Source organism: Ovis aries, chromosome 3 (assembly GCF_016772045.2).
Source record: "Ovis aries strain OAR_USU_Benz2616 breed Rambouillet chromosome 3, ARS-UI_Ramb_v3.0, whole genome shotgun sequence".
Taxonomy (NCBI): domain Eukaryota; kingdom Metazoa; phylum Chordata; class Mammalia; order Artiodactyla; family Bovidae; genus Ovis; species Ovis aries.
This window is the reverse complement of record NC_056056.1, coordinates 100313306-100337949: the sequence shown is the minus strand read 5'-3', so window position 1 is coordinate 100337949 and position 24644 is coordinate 100313306. Positions and strand designations below refer to the sequence as shown.

The following is a 24644-nucleotide window of genomic DNA, read 5'->3' as shown; positions in this document are numbered from 1 at the left end:
GGCCCCGCCCTGGGCCCGCCCCCGGCCCGCCCCGGGCCCGCCCCGGGCCCGCCCCCAGGCACGCCCACCGCCTGCGCCCCGCCCACCCCGCCTGCTCCCGTGGGGACGTCCTGATTTCCGAGTCCTGGCGGCTCCAGGCAGTTCCGGAGTGGAGGGAGGAAGTCCGATCCCGGCTGCTCCCCGCCTCTTCGCCAGCGCTCGCTGGGGGCGCCGGGGCCCCTCTCCCTTCCTCCGCCCCTGCGGGGAGGCAGTCCGAAGAGCAGCAACTGCAGCACGAAGAGGAGAAGGAGGAGATGGGGGAAAAGGCGTCTTGTCACAGCTGCAGGTTGCCGGCCTAGGGCCTTTATGTTTTGGGGAACAGCATGCACGCCATGAAAGGCAAGTGTGGCATTTAAAACAATAAGCGGGGCTTTCTTGGTGTCTCAGTGGTAAAGAATTCACTTGCCATTGCAGGAGACAGGGGTTTAATCCCTAGGCTGGAACGATCCCACATGCATTGGAACAACTAAGCCCAGGCACCACGAGTACTGAGCCCATGTGCCTCAGCTACTGAAGCCAGCAGGCCCTAGAGCCCATGCTCCGCACAATGAGAGGCCCACACAGCGCAACTGAAGAGTAGCCCGGCTCTCCACAAATAGAAAAAAACCCGAGCAGCAAGGAGACCCAGCACAGCCAAAGCTGAATAAGTAGAATTTATTTTAAAATAACAAGAAACAGGGACTTCCCTGGTGGCCCACTGGCTAAGACTCCAAGCTCCCAATGCAAGAGGCTGGGCTTCGATCCCTGGTTGGGGAATTAGAACCCACATGGAGAAGGCAATGGCAAGCCACTCCAGTGTTCTTGCCTGGAGAATCCCAGGGACAGGGAGCCTGGTGGGCTGCCATCTATGGGGTCACACAGAGTCAGACACTACTGAAGCGACTTAGCAGCAGCAGCAACTGCTGCAACTAAGACTCCTCGAAGCCAAATATATAAAAAAATAAATAAGTCACATTTTTATAAGTAACCAAAAAATAGCATTGAAAAACTAAATTTTTCTTCTGCTTTTTAAAAATGCTGAGTGTACGCTCTCGATGCACTCAGGAGTGATCCCACCAGTCTGCTGAAGAGGGGTGATGCTGTAGGAATCTGAAGGGAGTGTCAGACCAAGCTCAACACTGCACAACCCTCGTGGGCACGGGAGATGCCTGTGTGAGGACTCCCATGCAGGTCCCCTACCCAGGAACGAAACCAGGCACGTTGGTTCTCAGAGAATTGAAAAGCTGGGAAATATGGAGTAGGTGACAGTAAAGAAAAGCTATAGGGAAAGTGGAGGTTGGGCTTTAAAAGTGAGTATTTCCAATAGATATGTGGTAGCAGTTGGGAAAATCCCCTGGCGGTGGGTATGGCTATCCACTCCAGTATTCTGGAGAATCCCATGGGCTAGAGAGCCTGGCGGGCTACAGTCTGTGGAGTGGCAAAGAGTGATTAACACTTTCACTTTTCAGCTGGCCTTGAACAGTTGGGCGTGGGGGAGGCGGGGCTCGGAGCAGTCTCCTGGAGGAGGCAGTTAAATCCAACATCCTAGAAAGAGAGGAAAAGAAGCTCTGTCGACATGACCCTTAGGTTTTGACAAAGGGACTCCTGACAAAATGTGACTGTTTGTTAGGACAAATTGAAAAGCAGAAGTAAAGTAAAGCCACCACCAGACTACTGGGGGCTGAGTAGAGCTCCTTCAGTGGAGCCCAAGAATCCGTTCACAGAGGATCAAAGAGATCAGCTCGAAACCGGGCCTGACCCAGCAGGTGAGATGCCAGGTGAGAGGTCGTGTGGAGAACAAACAGGACCGCTCACCCAGGGGGCCAGTTCTGTGGTCCAGAACCGCAGGCCACGGACAGATACCCTCGGAGCTCAGCAGAGGAAGGAAGTCAGCCGTTCTGCAGGGGGACCTGGGGACCCGAGAGCATATAGAATGGGCAAGCACAACAGAAAATATCCCTTCCAGAAGCAGTCGTTGACACTCCCACAGTTGGGCTTCCCTGGTGGCTCAGTGGTCAGAATCTGCCTGCAGTGCAGGAGAGCCGGGTTCAGTCCCTGAGTCCAGAAGATCCCCCGAAAAGGGAATGGCTACCCACTCCAGTATTCTTGCCTGGAGAAACCCATGGACAGAAGAGCCTGGTGGGCTCCACAGTCCCTGGGGTCGCAAAGAGTCAGACACGACTGAGCGACTAACACACACACACAATCAGACACAGGGCCAGGCCGTGGAATTGCAGGATGAGTGGGACAGGGCCCCCGCCCTGAAGGTAGGAAAGAGGCACAGGGTGTTGTGGGGGTCATGCTCAGAACGCGGGTGCACAGAATGAAGGGGCCGTTCCTCAGGGAGAGGATGAGAAAGCCCCACGCAGCAGCTGTGGTTTGACCAGGGCTCGGGAAATGAATGTCTGGCACAAGTCGGGAGGGCGGGTCTGGTGAGCGGATCAGCCTGTGTGCTCCTGTGGCTTAGGGCACGCTTCTAGGGACAGACTGCCCTAGAAACAGATCAAATCCCAATCCAGCAACTGTTTCACCATGCACCCTTGATCTGGGCTGTAACTGCAATCTCAGGAAGCCTCAGTCTACTCAACTATAAAGTTGGGATAATCATAGCACCTCCCTTATAGGTTCTATCCAGTGTATAACATATTCACATACTTAGAACACACATAAGCACTCAATAAATGTCAGCTCTTAGCACTAAATGTACAGACGTTCTTGGAGGTGAAACCATCCACACACACTCACCCATATTTTAAACATTATTAAGCTCTTATTGGGCTTCCCTGGTGGCTCAGTAGTAAAGAATCCACCTGCCAATACAGGAGACATGGTTTTGATCCCTGGGTCAGGAAGATCCCCTAGAGAATGAAATGGCAGCCCACTCCAGTATTCTTGCCCAGGAAATCCCATGAACAGAGGAGCCTGGCGGGCTACAGTCCATGGAGTCGAAAAGACTAGTAAACAACTGAGCGACTAAACCCACAGTACCAAGCTCTCATTATCTGCCAAGTGGTAAATATAAACTGCTGCTGCTGCTGCTGCTGCTAAGTCGCTTTAGTCGTGTCCGACTCTGTGCGACCCCATAGGAGCCCACTAGGCTCCTCTATCTCTGGGATTCTCCAGGCAAGAACACTGGAGTGGGTTGCCATTTCCTTCTCCAGTGCATGAAAGTGAAAAGCCCAAGTGAAGTCGCTCAGTCGTGCCCAACTCTTAGCGACCTCATGGACTGCAGCCCACCAGGCTCCTCCGTCCATGGGATTTTCCAGAGTACTGGAGTGGGGTGCTATTGCCTTCTCTGAAATATAAACTATATGATATTAAATCATGAAAGCAACATATGAAAGCAGCTGGGAGGGAATGGGAAGGGTCCTTTGGGGTACGGTACCCTGACCTCTCTCTCCTCCCACCCCCAAGGCTCCTGCCTGTGCCTCCCATTGATGAAGTCCAACAGAAGTGAAAAGACAGGGGAGCCCAGGATATACTGTCTGCAGAGATCAGGCTCCTAGATGCAGGGCAAGGTGGAGGTGGTCAGAGAGGGGATCCGGAGGGGCCAGTGGAGAATATCCAGCCCAAGTGGATATTGTGATGAATGGATAGATATATCTCACTGCTGCTCATCTCTGGGCACTATGGTTGGTGTTTGAAGTGTCCCCCAAATTCATAGATTGAAGCCTTGACCCCCAGTACCTTAGAATGTGACCTTACTGGGAAATCGGGCTGTTGCAGATACAATCAAGTCATATTGAGGTCTGGAGGGTGAGCTCCAATGCAGTATGGCTGGCGTCCTTACAAAATGGGATATCTGGATACAGGGAGATGTGAAGACTGCAGTCAAGCTGTCACGAGTCAAAGAGCGACTAGAAGCCAGGAGAGAGGCCTGAACACATCCTCCTCTCAGAAGGAACCAACCCGGGGGCTTCCCTGGTGGTTCCGTGGCTTAGATTCTGCGCTCCCAGTGCTGGGGGCCCGGGCTCAGCCCCTGGTCAGGGAGCTAAGCTCCCACATGGCACAATGAAGAGTTTGCATGCATGCCTGTGTACTCTGTCTCTAAGTCATAGCCCACTCTTTGCGACCCCATGGACTGTAGCCCGCCGGGCTCCTCTGTCCATGGGATTATCCTGGCAAGAATACTGGCATGGGTTGCCATTTCCTCCTCCAGAGGATCTTCCTGACTCAGGAATCAAACCCATGTCTCTTGTGTCTCCTGAATTGGCAGGCAGATTCTTTACCACTGAGTCACCTGGGAAGCCTGAGTTCTCATGCAGCAACTAAATTCCGGCATGCTACAACAAAGAATGAAGATTCCACATGCCTCAGCTGAGACCCGCTGCAGCCAGATGAATAAAAATAAATACTAAAAACAAAATTATGGTTGCCAGGGGGAAGGGATGTTAGGGACTTTGGGAACGTCATGTATACACTGCTATATTTAAAGTGGGTAACCCACAAAGACCTGTTGTATGGCACACAGAACTCTCCTCAATGTTATGTGGTAGCCTGGATGGGAGGGGAGTTCGGGGGAGAATGGATACATGTATATGTATGACTGAGTTCACCTGAATCCATCACAACATTGTTAACCGGCTATACCCCAATACAAAGTTTAAAGTTACAAATAAATAACAACAACAACAAAAAGGAACCAATCTCACTAACACCTTGCTCTCAAATTTCCAGAAGTGTATGACAGTGTCTGTTGTTAACCCATGCAGTTTATGGATGGTCCTCTGTTAAGGGAGTCCTAGAAAACGCATGCAGTTGGCTCCTTAATCTTGCCCATGGCTGTTCAGATGCAGGCCTCTTGACCTGGGTTCCTGCAGGGACTGTGACTGATGCCAGGAGTGGCCCCAGCACACACAGTATGGAATTCTGGCTGGGCTACTAGCATATCTGTGCCTATACTGGGAGCGAGAGAACTGCGATCCTCTGTGGCGCACAGTGGCCGCCGCCGCCGCCGCCGCTGCTAAGGCGCTTCAGTCGTGTCCAACTCTGTGCGACCTCATAGACGGCAGCCCACCAGGCTGGGATTCTCCAGGCAAGAACACTGGAGTGGGTTGCCATTTCCTTCTCCAATGCATGAAAGTGAAAAGAGAAAGTGAAGTCGTTCAGTCGTGCCCGACTCTTAGCGACCCCATGGACTGCAGCCCACCAGGCTTTTCCGTCCATGGGATTTTCCAGGCAAGAGTACTGGAGTGGGGTGCCATTGCCTCCTCCACAGTGGCCGCAGGATTTCTCAAATGAGCACGGTGGTAGTGTGATGGGCAGAGGGAGGATAAGGCTTGGGGTGGGGGGGGCTCTTGCCTCAAGAGCCTCTGGCGCACTGGTTGCCATGGCAACAATGATAATTACAAGGCGTGTAGAGTGAGATGGCTATTTCTGACTGCCCTGAAGGGTTGATTTTTTTTTAATAACATGAAGTTTTCAATTTAATTTCAAGATGCAGGTATAGTGAAATTCAAGGAAGCCTTAATCTGGTACAGCTGCAGGACAGACAAGGGTCATCCTCAGATCCTAAATATAATTGTTCAGAGAAGGAGGGTTAAATTGGGAGGTTGGAACTGACATATACAGACTACTATAAATAAAATAGATAACTAATAAGGACCTACTGTATTACACAGGGACCTCTACTCAATACTCTAATGGCCTGTGTGGGAAAAGAATCTAAAAAAGAGTGGATATATGCATATGTATAACTGATTTACTTTACTGCATACCTGAAACTAATACAACATTGTAAATCAGTTAAACTCCAATACATTTTTTTTAATTTTTAATGTTTTTCAGGTCATAAAGTTGTTGCAAAATTCTTTTTTTCTCATTTTTCTATATTAAGCTATAATTGATTTACAATATCATGTTAGTTTCAGGTGTATAACACAGTGATTCAGCTGTATATATGTATGTATATATATATCCATTTTTTTTTTCAGATTCTTTTCCCTTTGTTGCAGAGTTTAAGTGTTCAACCTCAGCAAGTCTCTTGCTAAGATTAAGACATTGACAGGAGAGGAGCAGGACCACAGACTGTGAAGGGAATATTTGGGTGAGGCAGAGACAAAGTGATAATTATGTGAGACCATAGAGATGTTAGCTAATGCTACAATGGCTTTCATAATGCAATATAGTGTGTAACAGAGACAGCTAGTGTTACTTGCTCAGTCATATCTGACTCTCTGCAACCCTATGGACTGTACCCCTCTTTGCAGCCCCATGGACTGTAGCTCGCCTGGCTCCTCTGTCCACGGAATTCTCCAGGCAAGGACACTGGAGTGAATTGCCATTCCCTTCTCCATATTGCATATAAACATATCAAATCAATATATTTTATATGTTGAGCTTACACAGCATTTTCTGTCAATTATATCTCAATTTAAAAAACAGAAAGTAGAATGCAGACACTCAAAGAAATAAATAGGAAGCAGAAAACAACAGAATTAGAACATAAATTGACAAAATTATTGATAAATTATTCATAAAACTATCAAAAAAGTGATTAAAACAAAAGTGCAATAAAGAAAATAGATAAACCCAAAAGTTGGATGTTGAAAAATAAATACAGTCTCTAGAAAGACTGATCAATAGAGAAAGAAAAGGTGAGGAGAAGATTCAAAATAAAGCTTCATGAATACAAATAAAAACAAAATTGTAGATTCCAGAGATGCTGAACAAACTACTAAGATATTATTAATTTTTTAAAAAGTTGACCTCCCAATCCCCAGCCTCCCTTGCCTACAAAAGCACCTGCTCTTCCCCTGTTTGAGGAAATCAGCCATCATTCACAAGAAGGTCTCTCATCTGGGGCTTTTGCCTCCCATTTAGACGGGAGGTCTCCCATTTAGACCACTTGCCACCTCATTGGCTCTGGGGCCGTAACAAAAATAAACTCTTAGCCGAGCCCAGAAGAAAACTGTGAGATCTGCTAGGGACGGGTTGGAGGTAAATTACACACCAAGGAAACTGAGACATCCTGTCAACATGGATTGAGAGGAAGCTGAGGTCATGGATGGGAATGGAAGCTACAGTGTTAAACCAAGAAACATGAAATGTAAGGTTGGATTCAGCAAAATCTATAAACGTATGTTACACTCACCCAGGATCCCAGTGTAATTGGGATTTTTTTGTTTGTTCATTAATTTTTAGGGATTAATTGGAGGAAAGTTGACTTACAGTGTTGTGTTGGTTTCTGCTGTACACCAACTCAAATCAGCCATAACTACATATATATATATATATATATATATATATATCTCCCCTCATTCCTGAGCCTCCCTCCTAGCCCACCCCCATCCCACAGCCCTAGGTCATCACAGAGCACCGAGCAGGGCTCCCTGCGTTGCAGGTTCCCACTAGTGATCTCTTTCGCACATGGCAGTATATATGTTTCCATGCTGCTCTCTCAATTCATGCCACCCTTGCCCGCCCCCGCCATGTCCACGAGTCTGTTTTCTACATCTGTGTCTCTATCCCTGCCCTGCAAATAGGTTCATCCGTACCAGCTTTCTAGATTCCATACATATGCATTAATATGCAGTATTTGTTTTTTCTCTTTCTGACCTACTTCACTCTGCATAACCGGCTCTATTATATTCAGCACATCTGAGTGGCTCTAAGGTTTGATTCCTTGGTTTATTGAAACCTGGATTTAACAATGGCCCATGATCAGTGGGGCTTCCCTGGTGGCTCAGCAGTAAAGAATCTGCCTGCAGTGCAGGAGGCGCCAGGAGATGTGGGTTCGATCCCTGGGTTGGGAAAATCCCCTGGAAAAGGAAATGGCAACCCACTTCACTATTCTTGCCTGGGAAATTCCACAGACAGAGGACCCTGGCTGGCTACAGCCTGGGATCACAGAGGGTCCGGTATGGCTGAGTTTGAGTGCCTGCATACACACGCACTATCATCAATCAGTGAGGTGGAGATGCCAAAACTTCCCTGGCATATTGTAGACTAAGAATTTAAAGGCTGATGAGATGAGAATATTTGAGTGGGTATTTTATTTGTAACCTACAACCTACACAGCCACCACCCCACAACCATACCATACCCCTGGTCCCTGGGCTCACCACCCTACAACTACACTATACATCTTCATCAAGACCTTAAGAAATGTGGGGAATTTCTTCTTCTAGGAACGGCAGTCAAGGATCATTCCTCCTGTTGAAAACAACCATAAACCTGGACAAAGTACTGCTTTTAAATCTGTTTAAAGTCGTGCAGGGACCACGATGGCAGCAAGGACTTGAAGGGACAAGAATTTGGGGAGATGAGCCAAACTTACCAAGCTCATCCCTTCTAAGTATCTATGGGTTCGTGAGTTAATGAGTTGAATAAAATTGTTGGTCCAATGTTCATTTTATGTTTGCAGTAAGAATTATGCTTTTCACTTTTTGAAAATTATATTTTGAAAATAAGAAGAAGGGTAACATCATTGGCCAGATGCTGAAATTATTTCACTCTAGTAGAAAGATGGAAAATGGAGAGAGAAGTTAAGGGAGAAGGAACTTCAGAGATCCTTGTTCTCCTCTACACAGGATGCGAATCACCGCTAAATATACTCCCCGGCCCCAAGATAAGATGCAAGCCCCTTAGGCTAGCTTTCTCGGCTAAGCACATTGAAGGAAGCAGCCCTGGTCTCTGGGACATGTCTCTGCCCTGGAGTATCCAAACCCCGGTGGCCACCTCCTCTGCTCTAACTGACTGGCCTTCTGATAAAGCGTAGGAACACAGCTCAGAAGTGTGCCCTGAAGTGTGATGATGGACATGTGGAGATGAAAGCACACCACTTTTTCAGAACTTCATCACCAGGACTTCCCTGGGGGTCCAGTGGGACTTCCCTGGGGGTCCAGTGGGCTAAGGGTTCCATCCCTGATCCAGGAACTAAGATCCCACATACCGAGGAGCTAGCAAGCCCAGGTGCTACAACTACAGAGCCCATTCGCCACAAATACAGAGTCCGTGCACCGCAAGGAAAGATCACGCATGCCGCAACTAAGACCCAATGCAGCCAAATAAATAAATGAACCATTCATTGAGAATGTTTAAAAGCCGAGCACAGTGCAAAATTTCTGGGATGCAAAGATGAATAAATTTAGTATCTGCCTTCGTATCTTACCATGGGGACATTCCCCCAAGAGAGAAAGAGCTGAAGGAGGGCCGCTCTGTATGAAGCACAGTGCTCCATGTATCTCCCCAGAGAATATCACTCATTCTTCACACACACACACAAATGGAGAAAGAAAGTAAAATGAGTCCCATTTTGCCCGTGGTCTCAGGACTAGGAAGTGGGGAAGCAAAATTTGGAATCCAGGCCTGGCTTCTTTGGAGCCCCTGGCATTCAGGTGATGGCTCTAGTCTTTATTGAAAGTAAGGTTAAGGAAAACAAGTGGTGTCACTCTGCTTCTGTGAATCAGACTGAATCAAAACAAGATGCACGTTCATGGAGAAAGCATTGGTCTGCGATTCAGAAAAGCCTCAGAATCAGTGCTGGTTCCGCCCCCTATCAGATGTGTGATGTTGGCAAGTGCCAAGCTCTTCTGTGGGCCTGAGTTTCCTCATCTATAAAATGGGACTCATTTTACTTTCTTTCTCCATTTGTGTGTGTGTGTGAAGAATGAGTGATATTCTCTGGGGAGATACATGGAGCACTGTGGGCATCTTCCAAATGGCAACTGGATCAGGGAGCATCACCCTGGACCTCCTGCCTGACACTGCAGGAGATACAAGAGACCTGGGTTTGATGCCTGTATCAGGAAGATCCCCTGGAGGAGGGCCTGGCAACCCACTCCAGCATTCTTGCCTGGAGAATCCCACAGACAGAGGAGCCTGGCGGGCTGCGGTCCATGGGGCTGCAAAGAGTACGCATATACACATTGCTCATCACATTCATGGTTTACCCTCCTCCTTCAGCCGTCCCCTCTCTGCCATGTGAGGCCTCCATCCTCTTGTCTGGACTTTCACAGCGGCCTCCTCACTGAAAGATAACAGGCACACCAAGACTTGCAGACCTGCACACAGGGATCTGGCTGGTCCCCACCCTACTGGCTCCTCAACCAGAAATGCCCACCTCTCCCCAGCCGCCACCAGAGCTGCTTTGGATCTTTGCCCAGAACCCTCCAACCCCAACCTTTAGTAGAAATCAGCATACATCTTCAAGTTAAAGGGTTCAAGGACTTCCCCAGCAGTCCAGTGATTAAGACCCTGCTTTCCAGTGCAGGGGGTGCAGGTTTGATTCCTGGTCAGGCAACTAGGATTCTGCATGCTGCTTGGTGTGGTCAAAAAATAAATAAATAGACAGATAAATAAATAAAAGGTCCAGAGATAAAAAATAAAGGAAGCTACAAACAAAAATCCCAGAGGGAACCAGCTAGGGCCAAGATGGTGATGAATCTGACCTCCAACAGACCCTGAGTCTCATTATGCGCTAATCTTGCCATGTTAGCATTATTCTTTCATTCAACCAATTACTTGGCTCCGCTGGGTCTTGGTTGCAGAATGCAGATTCCTTTTAGTTGCGGCCTGTGAGCACTCTGTTGCAGCATGTGGAGTCTAGTTCCTACCAGAGATTGATCCCCGGACCCCCTGCATTGGATCTGAGCTCAGAGTCTCAGCCACTGGACCACCAGGGAAATGACCGCCAGAATCAGACTCGAAGGACCAAAATGGGGTGAAAAAAGAGTGACAACCCACTCCCTAGGAAAAGCCCCACTCCGGTAGACCATTGTGTATACCTCCCCATCATCAGCCTCGCCCCTCCTCCCTTTTTATTTGAAGTTAAATCCCCCTTGGTGCTACCTGTGGATGAGAAGTTGGTTCTGTGAGCTTGGTTCTCACTTCCCCAATCTTCGGCCACTGAATACGGCTTGTGCTGTGTGGATCTCAGCTCTGGTTTCGTTATTGGCCATTGAACCCAAACGGAACAAGAACCAGCCTCATCCATAGGACTTAATTTGGTAACACCTTCATCTCTGTATCTGGCAAACTCCTGCTCATCCTCAGCTTTCTGTGACCTCTTCCAGGGCTCCCATAACTCCACAAGGTGCTATCACCATTCTGTCAGCTCCTGGATGCAGGTCTGGAAGCTGGACACTTATCTCCCTGGTGTCTCACCCACTGGCTATCCAATGTGGGTGTTTCTTTTATTTATTTCACTGTGACTGTGCTGGGTCTTCACTGCAGAACACAGTAGTTGCAGCAGGCAGGCTTAGTTGCCCCGAAGCATGTGGGATCCTCAGTCCCTGAGCAGGGATCAAACCCGCATGCCCTGCCTTGGAAGGAGGATTCTTAACCAGTGGACCACCAGGGAAATCCCCTACCCACTGCAGTGTCTGACAGATGAACGGGTGAATGAGTGACGGTTTCCAAGCCCCTGGGAGCCCACTCTCTCCCCCATGTGACGCTGTCATCTGAAAAGCCAGGGCTCTTTCCTCCAAGGCCATCCCTCTGGCCCTGGCCCCTGCCCCTCTGCTCTGTCATTTCAAGTGCTCAGACACCAAGGCACAAACAAGAGCATTAGGAGAGTTTCAAGGGCAGGGTCATCAAGCCACCGGAGTTCCCCCTCAGCAGCCTCCTCGCTTCCTCCTCTGGTCTCAGTTCCCTCGGCTGCTCGTGCAGTTGGAGAAACATGAGGGAGAGAAGGGACAGCCTGACTTCACAGAAGGTCTGAAACACGGGGTACTTTCCAGTCCGTCGGGGGTGGTGGTCTCTCTCTGCAGGAAGTCATCAACTGTCCAGATGTCCCTCCTGTTACAGGAGGGAAAGGGGCAGGGGACATCTTTAAAAGAATGGCATAGTCCTTGCGGACACAGCAAAACCTGGTTACAGAAGGACTTCCCTGGTGGTCCAGAGGCTAAGAATCCACCTGCCAACGCAGGGCACAAGGGTTCAATCCCTGGTCCAGGAAGACTCCGCGTGCCTCGGGACAACTAAGCCCATGCGCCACAACTTCTGAGCCCGTGTCCTGTAGCTAGTAAGCCCAAGCACCCTGGAGGCCATGCTCCACAGCAGGGAAGCCACGCACTGGGAAGCCTGCACACCGCAAGCAGAGACTAGTCCCCACTCACCGCAACTAGAGAAAGTCTGAGCACAGCGAGAGACCCGGAATGGCCAGAATACAAATGAATTTAAAAAAAGAAAAAGAATCGACTAGGCAAAAGACGGGTCACGACTCGACTTCCAGTGGACCTTGAGCCTTATTACACACCAGCTGTAAAACATTCGCTAAATGACACACCCACAGATATGGCTCAGCGGTAAAGAAGCCACGGGCCAGCACAGGAGATGTGGGTTCAATCCCTGGGTTGGGAAGATTCCTTGGAGGAGGAAATGGCAACCCACTCCAGTATTCTTGCCTGGGAAATCCCATGGACAGAGGAGCCTGGTGGGCTACAGTCCATGGGGTCACAAGAGAGTCAGACAGGACTGAGCAACTAAACAGAGGTGCCGTGACAGTTCTGAGGTTGACCGAGAAGGCTGAGAAGTAGGTGGCAGCCCCAGTCCTGGAAATCCCCGCCCCTCCCCCTAAAATGGCTTGAATAATCCTCTCACTCATTAGCCTATGAACTTACCCAGCCCATAAAAACTAAGCCCATATTTCAGAGCCCCTCCCCTTTTGAGATGGCCCACACTCTGTAGGGTATTCCTCCCAGGACCATGCTCAGTTTCCAAGAGGACCCATGCCCACGGCCACTCTCACCTTTTGAGACATCTGCATTCTGTCCATGGAATGTGTATCTCTCTAAATAAATCCACTTCTGGTCTATCACTTTGGAAGAAAAGCTATAACAAACCTAGACAGCATATTAAAAAGTAGAGGCATCACTTTACCGACAAAGGTCCCTGTAGTCGAAGCTGTGGTATCTCCAGTAGTCATGTATGGATGTGAGAGCTGGAGCATAAAGAAGGTTGAGCACCAAAGAACTGATGCTTTTGAACTGTGGTGTTGGAGAAGACCCTTGAGAGTCCCTTGGACTGCAAGGAGATTCAAACCAGTCAAACCTAAAGGAAATCAATCCTAAATAGTCATTGGAAGGAATGATGCTGAAGCTGAAGCTCCAAAACTTTAACCACCTGACAACAAACAGCTGACTCACTGGAAAAGACCCTGATGCTGGGAAAGATTGAGGGCAGGAGGAGAAGGGCAGCAGAGGAGGAGATGGTTGCATGGCATCTCCAACTCAGTGGATATGAGTTTGAGCAAACTCCAGAAGATGGTGAAGGACAAAAGGACAGGGAAGCCTGGTGTGTTGTAGTTTATGGGGTCCCGAAGAGTTTGATGTGACTTAGCAACTGAACAAATAACAAAACCTATCACTTTGCCTCTCACTAAATTCTTTCTGCACTGAGACATCAAGAACCCGAGTTTCACTAAGCCCTTAGACCAGGTGTGTGATCTCAATTAAAAGACAGTTGGCTCAAGTCTCAGTCTGAGTCATTTGGTCTTACAGCCCCTCTGCCCCATGGGCACAGGCAGGATAGGTTGGTAGCGTCCCAGCACTGCCTGCAACCTCTGTGAAGGTTACAGTGCTATGAGCTGAGGGGCTGCCATGGCTACCGGGAGTCTGAGATGAGCGCAGTGGTCCTGAAGCCTCTGATTTCCCGGGGGGGCCACAGCAGCCCTGAGGAAGCCACAGGGAAGGCTGCTGGGGCCAAGCAAGAACCAGAACTGCCTTATTCCAGCAGCATCCCCCATGCTGTGCTGAGAAACTCCTGACCCCTTGAATCTCCGCTCCATGGAGGACGCTCAGTGATGGTTTGCCTGGGAGAGGAGACAACAGTCTGACCTACTCAGGGAAGTAGTGGAGAGAAACGGGGAAGGCAGAAAGTTCAAATGGCTCTGACCTACTGACCTACTCACTAGAAACGCCCCCTCCAGTGTCACTACGGCCGTTCCCTCTTCTTTGACCTCACAGTTTTTCTTTTTTTTCTGTTCTATAATAGCAAGAAGGTTTTATGATGTGAAACTGCCCGTAAGCCATTTTCCCAGGTCCCGTGGTTCTGCTGATCATCTGTGGGCTTGCAGCAAGTGACCAAGAAAGAAGTGGTTCAACAAGCAAAACTCACTGACCATACGTGCTTTTTTCATGGCAAAGAAATACAGCAAAATCTAAGTGCTAGCTTGCTGAACAATCCGTGGGAGCAGGTCAACTGCAAATAGTATTCAGAATGTAGAAATGGCCTAGAGTTGAGCCCGATGAGTCAGCTCATGTCTATCCGAAGGGTGGGCATGGGCTTCCCAGGCGGCTCGTGGTAAAGAATCCACCTGCCAATGCAGGAGACGTGAGCTTGATCCCTGGACTGAGAAGATCTCTTTGAGAAGGAAATGGCAACCCATTCCAATATTCTTGCCTGGGAAATCCATGGACAGAGGAGCCTGGTGGGCTATATTCCATGGGGTTGAAAAAGAACTGGACATGATTTAGAGACTGAACAAGAACAGCAACCAAGAGTGGGAATGTTAGACGTGGGGCTGAGAATCTAGAAACACAGGCTCCAGCTCAGCCCAGCTGTGCCACCTGTTCTGATGACAAGGAGCCTGTGTCCCCTATTGGAGTGTTCCCTTCTCTGTTTACAGGGCCCTTTGCATTCTGAGGCTAGAGCTGTCCCCCCTAGGGAGAGGGGGGACCCCAGCCCCATCGGCTACAGAAGGATGCATCCCATGATGCCGTCCAGTGTCTCAAATTTACTGTCAAAACCCAAACACTGATGTATTTAAATTCCTCAGGGGAAAAATATTTCTAAGACCAGCTCTTTGTGCTCTTATTTCTTGTGAAGGTACTCCTGGACCTCCTTACCCCATATCCTGACCTTTCAGTATTTCAGTGGTTTCCCAACTTCCCCTTTCCTCCCAAATCTTTCTGAAAAGTCGTAAACATTGAATCCCACAGTCAGTTTAAGGTTATGTGCAGGATTATCTTACAGCCATTCTTCAGCTAGTGCTTAATTCCATTTTGGAGAAAAACACCCTTCCTCACTCCCACCACCACATACAACATAGCCATAGCCAACAAAAGACATTTGCAGAATCATCAACTTTTAATGATTCTGCTGAAATTGGCCTCCTCGGCGGCAGCTAAGAGGGAACGTATGTCTGCTTTGAGATTCCCACCCCGTCCCCAAGGTGGCTCAGGTTTTTACCTGGCCCCTATATCAGATCTGGCCATCAGACACCCTGGATTGATTTCACTTGGGGCCCTGAGTGGAAGAAGCAATCAGAACAGCTTGGCTGAGGGTTTAAGATGAGCTGAGAGCCCAGAGCCTGCATATATGTTTCCAGGGTCCTTGAAAAGTTTTGAGTCCTAGAAAGAAATGGTATCAGCTCCAATATATGAAGAGAAAATGGCAGAATCAAATTAATGTTTATTTCTAACACCAAGTTGTAAAATCTTTAACAATTTTTTTGAAACATGCACTTGTACTTCCCTCGTGGTTCAGTGGTTAAAAATCTGCCTTGCCGTGCAGGGGACATGGGTTCGATCCCTGGTCAGGGAACTAAGATACTGCATGCTATATGGTGCAGCCAAAAAAAAAAAGAGCACAGTCTTGTTAGTCCCAAACTCATGTCTGGGAAAGAGTGAGGGCAGGAAGAGAAGGGGGCGGAAGAGGATGAGATGGTTAGATAGCATCCCTGACTCAATGGACATGAATATGAGCAAACTCCAGGAGACAGTGAAGGACAGGGGAGCCTGGCAGGCTGCAGTCCATAGAGTCACAAAGAGTCAGACATGACTGAAGCAATTGAGCATGCACGCTGCTGCTGCTGCTGCTAAGTCGCTTCAGTCGTGTCCGACTCTGTGCGACCCTAGAGACGGCAGCCCACCAGGCTCCCCCGTCCCTGGGATTCTCCAGGCAAGAACACTGGAGTGGGTTGCCATTGACTTCTCCAACGCATGAAAGTGAAACATGAAAGTGAAGTTGCTCAGTCGTGTCCGACTCTTTGGGACCCCATGGACTGCAGCCCACCAGGCTCCTCCATCCATGGGATTTTCCAGGCAAGAGTACTGGAGTGGGGTGCCATTGCCTTCTCCGGAGCATGCACACACACACACATATATGTATGTATATATATATTTTAATTAAAAAACAACAACAACAAAAAAAAAAAAACAGGGGGCTTCCCTGGTGGCTCAGTGATAAGGAATCTGCCTGCCAATCAGTCCCTGGCCTGGGAAGATCCTGCATGCCTTGGAGCAACTAAACCCGTGTACCACAACTACTCACCCTGTGCTCAGAGCCCAGGAACCGCAGCCAGTGAGGCCTGCATGCTGTGCTCTGCAACGAGTCACCACTGTGAGAGGCCCACACACCACAGCTGGAGAGGAGCCCCCGATCAGCACAGCCGGAGAACAGCCCGCGCAGCAGCGGAGACCCAGCCCGGCCAAAAACATAGAAATAAGTAAAACGATTTCTTTAAAAAACTAAACTCCCTTGATTGATCACTACCAGGGGGTGAGTTTTCCTTCATGAAAGTCTGTTCCACAGTCCTGGTTATCTGAGATATCTGGTCAAGACAGACATTAGTCGTGGGTACCTCTGGCTGGCGAATAATTTGGCATCCCTTCAAACTGACATTCCTTGCATATTTTTCCAACATTTTCTTAGTGGGGGGCAGAAAGAACAGACTGTCTGCTAAGAAAAACTGTATACCTCTTTCTTCATGTTCAGAAGAAAGGATTTATTATATGCCTGGGGAAAGCAAAAGTGCACTGGATAACTAAGGCGATGGTTTTATTTTGGCTATTGCAAGAGAGAAAACATAATTAATGAGGAACGTTTTGATGTAAAGGAAGGGGGCCTGGTTTTATGGAGACAGGAGGACCCAGATTCTATGCTTGTGGAGTGGACAGTGGATATTATCTAAGTCAAATGCAGGAGACAGGTTCTTTGCAATTAGGGTCAGTTGTTTCTCAGAGACCAAGCAAGTTGCATGAGGCGGAGGTGGAATTTCAGGATGCAAAGGGAGGAAGGTACTTCTTAAGAGTTCTTTTTTACCCAGAAGCACAGGGTTCAGGTCAAGCCCAGTATCGCCAGGCTGTAAATGACAACATCCGAATGGCATTCGTGGCGTCATTTTCCCTGTTATGTGTAACTGGGCATCTAAGTCACTCACATTCCCACAGACCTGTCCAGATGGTCTTCTGTGCTCTTTCTTCAGGCTGGTTTGTGGCCAACCCTGCCCTACTTGTCAGTATTTCTTGTTCTCCTGTTTCCTTCTGCTGTTTTCTGAATCTAGCAATTGCGTGGCAAAACTATCCAAGACTTTACAATGTAGATAATAAAAAGAATCATTAACTCCCAGGTATCAGCTCTGGACGCTGGACATTATCTTGGGTGACCCTCATCTGATTGGTCTGAGGTTCAGGGCTGAGCCTGTGCAGACCTGTTCGGGACTGTTGGATATAACACAGAGCCAAAGTGCTCTACAGAAATATGTTTGGGATTAAATGTGTACACACTGCTGTTGTTGTTTAGTCCCTGAGTCGTGTCTGGCTCATCATGACTGTAACCCACCAGGCTCCTCTGTCCATGGTGTTTTCCAGCCAAGAATTTTGGAGTGGGTTGCCATTTCCTTCTCCAGGGGTCTTACCAACCCAGAGACCAAACCCTCATCTTTTGCGTTGTAGACAGATTCTTTATCACTGAGCCACCAGGGAACCCCATGTACACACTGCTGTATTTTAAATGGATAACCAACAAGGACCTGCTGTACAGCACGGGGAACTCTGCTCAACGTTGTGTGGCAGCCTGGGTGAGAGGGGAGCTTGGGGGAGAATGGCTGAGTCCTTTTGCTGTCCACCTGAAACTACCCCAAAGTTGTAAATCTGCTATAGTCCAACACAAAATAAAAAGTAAAACAAATCTGAGAAAAAAAAGGAAATACATTGGCATTGCTGAGGAATGGTAACTGGTTTCTTGTTTTTTGTTTCGCCTGTTTGTTTGCTTTTTCCCCCAGTGAGGACATTTTACATTTTGCCAGTTATGTGAAGAGTCCTGTGTGCAAGCCGGCATTGATGGGCACCCTACTTCCCATTTATTCTAACGATTTCTTAAATCATTATCGAGATATTATTCGCCAATCATAAAATTCACCCTTTTAAAGTGTATAATTGAATGATTCTTAGTATATTCACAAGGTTGTACAACCACCACCCCATCTAATTCCAGAACATTTAAAATCACCTCAAAAAGAGACGCATCCTCACAGCCATTCCCCATTGTCCCCTCTCCTCAGCTCTCAGCAACCTTTAATTTCTGTTTCTATAGATTTGCCTACTCTGGACATTTCACATACATGGAACCATAGAATATATGGCTTTGGGGTGTGCTTTTAAACTGCTTATCCATTTATTTTACTGTTGACCGTGCCGGATCTGCGTTGCTGCGCACAGGCTCTCCGTGGTTGCGGCCAGCAGGGGCTCCTCTCTAGCTGCGGTGTGCAGGCTCCTCATTCCAGGGGCTTTTCCTGCCGCAGGGCACAGGCTCTAGAGCCCACAGGCGTCAGTGCCTGCTGCAGGCAGGCAGTAGGTGTGGTGACAGGCTCAGTGGCTCCACAGCATGCGGGGTCTTCCTGGACCAGGAACTGAGCCCATGTCCCCTGCATTCTTTATCGCTGGGCCACCAGAGAGGACTGAGTGTGGGTTTCTGACTTCTTTCACTTAGCGTAACACTTTATGGCTCATCCCTGTGGTGGCATGTATCCGTTCTTCATGTCTTTTTACTGCCAAGTGATATTTCACTGCAGGGCTATACCACCTTTTATTTATCCATTCATTGGTTAATGGACATCTGGATAGTTTCCCAGCTTTTGCTTATTATGAATAACACTGTTGCAAACATTTCAGTACAAGTGTCTGCATAGACATGTGTTTTCATTTCTCTTGGGTGTATACCTAGGAGTAGCATTTCTGAGTCATAAGGAGATTCTATGGTTAGCTTTTTGAGGAACTGCTGAACTGTTTGCAAAAGCAGCTGTACTGTTTTACATTCCCACCAGCAACATATCAGGGTTCCAACTTGTGCACCTCCTTGCTGACACTTATCACTGAACATCCTCTTCAGCACAGCCACCCTGGTGGGTGTGAAGAGGCATCTCACTGTGGTTTTGATTTGCATTTCCCGAAGGCAATGGCACCCCACTCCAGTACTCTTGCCTGGAAAATCCCATGGACGAAGGAGCCTGGTGGGCTGCAGTCCATGGGGTCGCGAAGAGTTGGACATGACTGAGCAACTTCCCTTTCACTTTTCACTTTCATGCATCGGAGAAGGCAATGGCAACCCACTCCAGTGTTCTTGCCTGGAGAATCCCAGGGACGGTGGAGCCTGGTGGGCTGCCGTCTCTGGGGTCGCACAGAGTCGGACACGACTGAAGCCACTTAGCAGCAACAGCAGCATGACTCACAGGGCTTCCAGGGTGGCTCAGTGGTAAAGATTCTGCCTGCAATGCAGGAGACACAGGGGACGCAGGTTCGATCCCTGGGTTGGGAAGAACCCTGGAGGAGGGCATGGCAACCCACCCCAGGATCATTGCCCGGAGAATCCCATGGACAGAGGAGCCTGGCAGGATGTAATCCATAGGGTCCCAAAGAGCTGGACATGACTGAAGTGACATGACTCATGACGTGAGCATCTTTTCCTGCGCTTCCTGGCCGCCTGTATACCTTCTTTAAAGAAGGATGTTTCTCATTTCTTAAATGAGTTATTTGTCTTTAGATTACTGTTCTAAGTGGTAAGAGTTCTTCATGTATTTTGGATATTAATCCCTTAGTAGACATGAGGTGAAGTGAAGTGTTAGTCACTCAGTTGTGTCTGACTCTTTGCAATCCCATGAACTGTGGCCTACCAGGCTCCTCTGTCCACAGAATTCTCTAGGCAAGAATAATGGAATGGGTTGCCATGCCCTTCTCCAGGGGGTCTTCCCAACCCATATAATTTGCAAATCATTTCTCTTACACTGTCTTTTTACTTATTTGCTTGACTGTGCCAGGTCTTAATTGCAGTACACGGGATCTTCGATCTTTGCAGCACGTGGGATCTAGTTCCCCGACCAAGGATGGAACCTGAGACCCCTGCATTGTGAGAACAGACTCTTAACTGCTGGGCCACGAGGGAAGCCTTTTGTCTTTTCACCTTTTTGATAGTGTTCTTTAATGCACAGTAGTTTTTTAATTTGGATGAATTTCAGTTTATCTATTTTTTGCTTTTATTGCTTGTGTTTCAAATGATATTTTAATACCACTTGGAGCTTCTTGCCCCAGGCAGCTGGTTGGATTAATCTGCTCCAGGCCAAGGCCTTGAAAACTTTCAAAAACACCATTATGTACTGTGGACTGCTGCAATTACAGTCTTTATGCTCAAAGATGACGCTGATGACAGCACCCAAATCCCTGAGCATCAGCTCAGAAACTCCAAAGATACATGGTGCGTGTGTGCACGTTCAGTGGCTAAGTCATTTCCGACTCTTTTGTGACCCCCACGGACTGCAGCACACCAGGCTCCTCTGTCCATGGGATTTCCCAGGTAAGAATACTGGAGTGGGTTGCCATGGAAATGAGTGTGTCTCCACAAAGACACACACCATGGGACGAAATGATGCCACCTCTTCCTGTCTGACATTTCAAAAGACCTTTATTATTTTCAATTCCCTGATGCGGTATCTCCCCAAGTGAATATTTTAGAAAGTTCTTCCCATGTTCAGTTCAGTTCAGTCACTCAGTCGTGTCCAACTCTTTGCAACCCCATGAACTGCAGCACGCCAGGTCTCCCTGTCCATCACCAACACCCAGAGTTCACTCAGACTCACATCCATCGAGTTGGTGATGCCATCCAGCCATCTCATCCTCTGTTGTCCCCTTCTCCTCCTGCCGCCAATCCCTCCCAGCATCAGAGTCTTTTCCAATGAGTCAACTCTTCGCATGAGGTGGCCAAAGTACTGGAGTTTCAGCTTCAGCATCATTCCTTCCAAAGAAATCCCAGGACTGATCTCCTTTAGAATGGACTGGTTGGATCTGCTTGCAGTCCAAAGGACTCTCAAGAGTCTTCTCCAACACCACAGTTCAAAGGCATCAATTCTTCAGTGCTCAGCTTTCCTCACCGTCCAACTCTCACATCCACACATGACCACTGGAAAAACCAGAGCCTTGACTAGACGGACCTTTGTTGACAAAGTAATGTCTCTGCTTTTGAATATGCCATCTAGGCTGGTCATAACTTTTCTTCCAAGGAATAAGCATCTTTAATTTCATGACTGCAATCACCATCTGCAGTGATTCTGGAGCCCAGAAAAATAAAGTCTGACACTGTTTCTACTGTTTCCCCATCTATTTCCCCATCTATTTCCCATGAAGTGATGGGACCGGATGCCATGATCTTCGTTTTCTGAATGTTGAGCTTGAAGCCAACTTTTTCACTCTCCTCTTTCACTTCCATCAAGAGGCTTTTTAGTTTCTCTTCACTTTCTGCCATAAGGGTGGTGTCATCTGCATATCTGAGGTTATTGATATTTCTCCCCATAAGATACCAGCAAAAACAGGGCCCCAGGGGTCAAGAGGGCTTGCCACGCCTCTCTATATTTGCAATACATGTTAGGATAATAAAGTCTCTGAGAAATTTGGCAATGAATAAACAAGTGCAAACTAACGTTCCTCAAATTATTTGAGCAAGAAACTATTACAAACAAGGAACTTACCATGTTTTTTTTTTTTTTAACAAGTATGGATTTGTTTTACTTCTTAAAAGAATGTTTTAAATTTAATTTATTTGTTTATTTTGGGTGTGCTAGGCCTTAGTTGCTGTTCAAGTTTTTCTCTAGCTGCAGTGAGCAGGAGCTACTCTCTACTTGCAGCCTGCGAGCTTCTCACTGCAGTGACTTCTCTCCTGAAGCACCAGACTCTGGAGCACGCAGGCATCAGTAGTTGCGACCCCCAGGCTCTAGAGCACAGGTTCAGTAGTTGTGGTGCGTGGACTTCATTACTCTGTGGTATGTAGAATCTTCCCAGATCAAGGATCGAATGCTCGTCCCCTGCATTAGCAGGAAGATTCTTTACCACTGAGCCACCAGAGAAGCCCTGTTTTATTTTTTTTAATTAATTTTTTTTTTTTTTACCACCCCACATAGCATGTAGGATCTTAGATTCCCTGGCCAGGGATAGAAACGATGGTCTCTGCACTGGAAATGTGTAGTCTTTAACAACTGGACTGTGAGGGAAGTCTTGGGTGAGCACATATCTAGATGGTCAGGAAAGGACAGGCTATCCGGGGGAACCCTAGTCAAGCGACAGCGTGCAAGTCTAAGAGCATCAGCGTCAGAGTGCCATGGGGGTGCCAGGGCCTCGTCCCTCCTGTAGCCGCACCCCCTGCGACATGTGGTCTCCAAAAGAGCCAAGGAAGAGAGAATGTGGGAGCCTGGGTGGGAGAGGCCTATGGGCTGGATCTAAACGTCCCCCACATCCGTTTGTCCAGGAAGATTCCATTTCTCAAGATGTGCTGTGGTCTCCCTGTGCACGCAGGAGGAAAGGGGCAGTGCTGGCCGCACACTGCCCTGGACACTGCTTGACTTGTCCTCCTGATCTCAGCAGGATCATCCGTGTTGGCTGGGGGCCCCAATCTGAAGAAGCCCCAAGCGCACCTTGACCTCCACTCCTGACCCAGCTCCATCCTGCCTCTGAGCCCAGCCCTCTTTGTGCAGCCAGCAAGAGCATTACCTACCCCCTGCCCTGCACTTCTAGCACCATCAGTCGTGTGTACTTCTGGAAAAAAAATGAGGAACATTTGGAAGATCGGATACCAAAAACATCTTACATTTTTATTTCATCAGGAACCACATCTGACAGGAGCCGTGGAGCTGATGACTCTAGAAGTCTCCAGTGAAAACCAGGTCAGCACAGGACATCCCTGGTAGTCCAGTGGTTGGGCTCTGCACTTGTAATGCAGCGGGTGTGGATCCCATCCCTGGTTAGGGAGCCAAGATCCCACATGCTGTGTAGCCCAGCCAAAAAAACCCAAAAAACCAAAACCAGGTCAGCATCCAGCTCAGAAACAGACCAGACCAGGTCCTGAAAAGCTGATGCATCTGCTGGATAAACATCGGCACCTACAGCTATTATGACTGAGAGCCTGGACATACGATAAAAATGAGGAAACGGAATGGAGGTGATGCTACCGGTAAATATTTGATGTTTTCCCAGAAAGAAAACCGGGTCTTGGTGTAGCATCAGACATCCTGAGCTCTGTGGTCCAAGGACAAAAATAGTCTGAAAGACATGTTAATATTTTACACCAAAAAAATCTATAACTCCTTCCTGAGCCTATACAATGCTATTATGCTTCATTAAAGTGTATTTAAAGCTTTTCCAGCATCAAGTGGTGTTGCAAAGGCAAGTAACAATTGCTGGATATGAGGCCATGAAAAAGGAAGCCAGGAATAAGTGATGAACTGACTTAGAAAGATGCTGTGCGGGCGGAGCACCTGAAGTGCTTGGGAGGGCCTCCTGATGTCTGTCCATCTGCTGATCTGAGGCTGCTCAGCCTGCCCAGTGCCCCACACTGCAGCGAAGACCAGCCTGGGTCCTGCCTGCCAGTGGGGTTTGTTGAGGGAAACCCCAATGGTCCTCAGCACCCAGATGGGAGGCAAAGCTTGCCTTCACGCGGTGTGGTAACTGGTGAAGGGGGCTTCCCAGGTGGCTCAGTAGTAAAGAATCCACTCTGCCAATGCAGGAGTCGTGGGTTCGATCCCCGGGTTGGAAAGATCTGGAGAAGGGCATGGCAACCTACTCCAGTATTCCTGTCCGGAGAATTTCCTGGACAGAGAGGAGACTGGCGGCTTACAGTCCATGAGGTTACAAAGAGTCAGACCCGACTGAGCGACTAAACAACGACAACCAGCGAAGAGCACCCGCTTGGGAGCCAAAATCTGGTTCTCCAGCTGTGTGACCCTGTGCAAGTCACCTGTCTCCCCCAGCCCCGCCCCATTTCCCCATCCCTCCCCGGACACCCTACCCGCACCCCCGCCAGGGCTGCTTCCTCCGCTGGGCCCGGAAGGCGGGGCCCGCTAAGCCCAGTGCAAGGTGGGGGCTCCGCGTGGTCGCCACCCTGTCGCCGGCCCCTCTCTTTCCTACTGAGGATCCCCACCCGACTCTGTCGGTCCTCGCAGCGCTGCGCTCCAGCCCGGGCGTCAGCAGCGGGCGCTGCTTCTCTCCGGTCTGCACCTCCGAGCCTCCCCGCAGCGGCTTCCTCTTCCTTCTCCAGGGCTCCGCGCACTTACCTGGGAGCGAGAAGCATCTCGTTTGCCAGTCACCTGAGCGGCTGGCGGGATGAAGCACAGGCATGCGTGTGGGTGTGATCAGAGTTTCTGGCCTCAAGCTCACAAAGTACCAAGGGCTGCTGCTCATTACTCATGTAACAGGGGGTCCCCTCTCCCTAACAGAGAGCTGGTGATGGGTATTGTGCTCAGGATTATCAGAAAGCAGAGAAAACACGTGCACCGTGGCGCTGGTTAGCGCCAGCAGCCGTCTGTCTGCAGCAGAGAGCAGCCCCAGGGCAGAAGATGGACCTTCCGTAGCTTCCTTTTCTTCCTACAAGTATTTCCCAAATAGCCCCTTAATTGTTGCAGATAATCGCGGTTTCCTCGCCAGAGG

At 48.7% G+C, this 24644-nt stretch overlaps 1 long non-coding RNA gene across 1 annotated transcript; it reads left to right on the top strand.

Moving 5' to 3' along the window:
- Window positions 1-126: 126 nt before the first annotated feature.
- On the top strand, window positions 127-8369 carry LOC132659420 (uncharacterized). Its single transcript, XR_009599869.1, has 2 exons — window positions 127-382; window positions 4239-8369. It is a non-coding gene; the product is annotated as an uncharacterized LOC132659420 (long non-coding RNA).
- Window positions 8370-24644: the final 16275 nt, after the last annotated feature.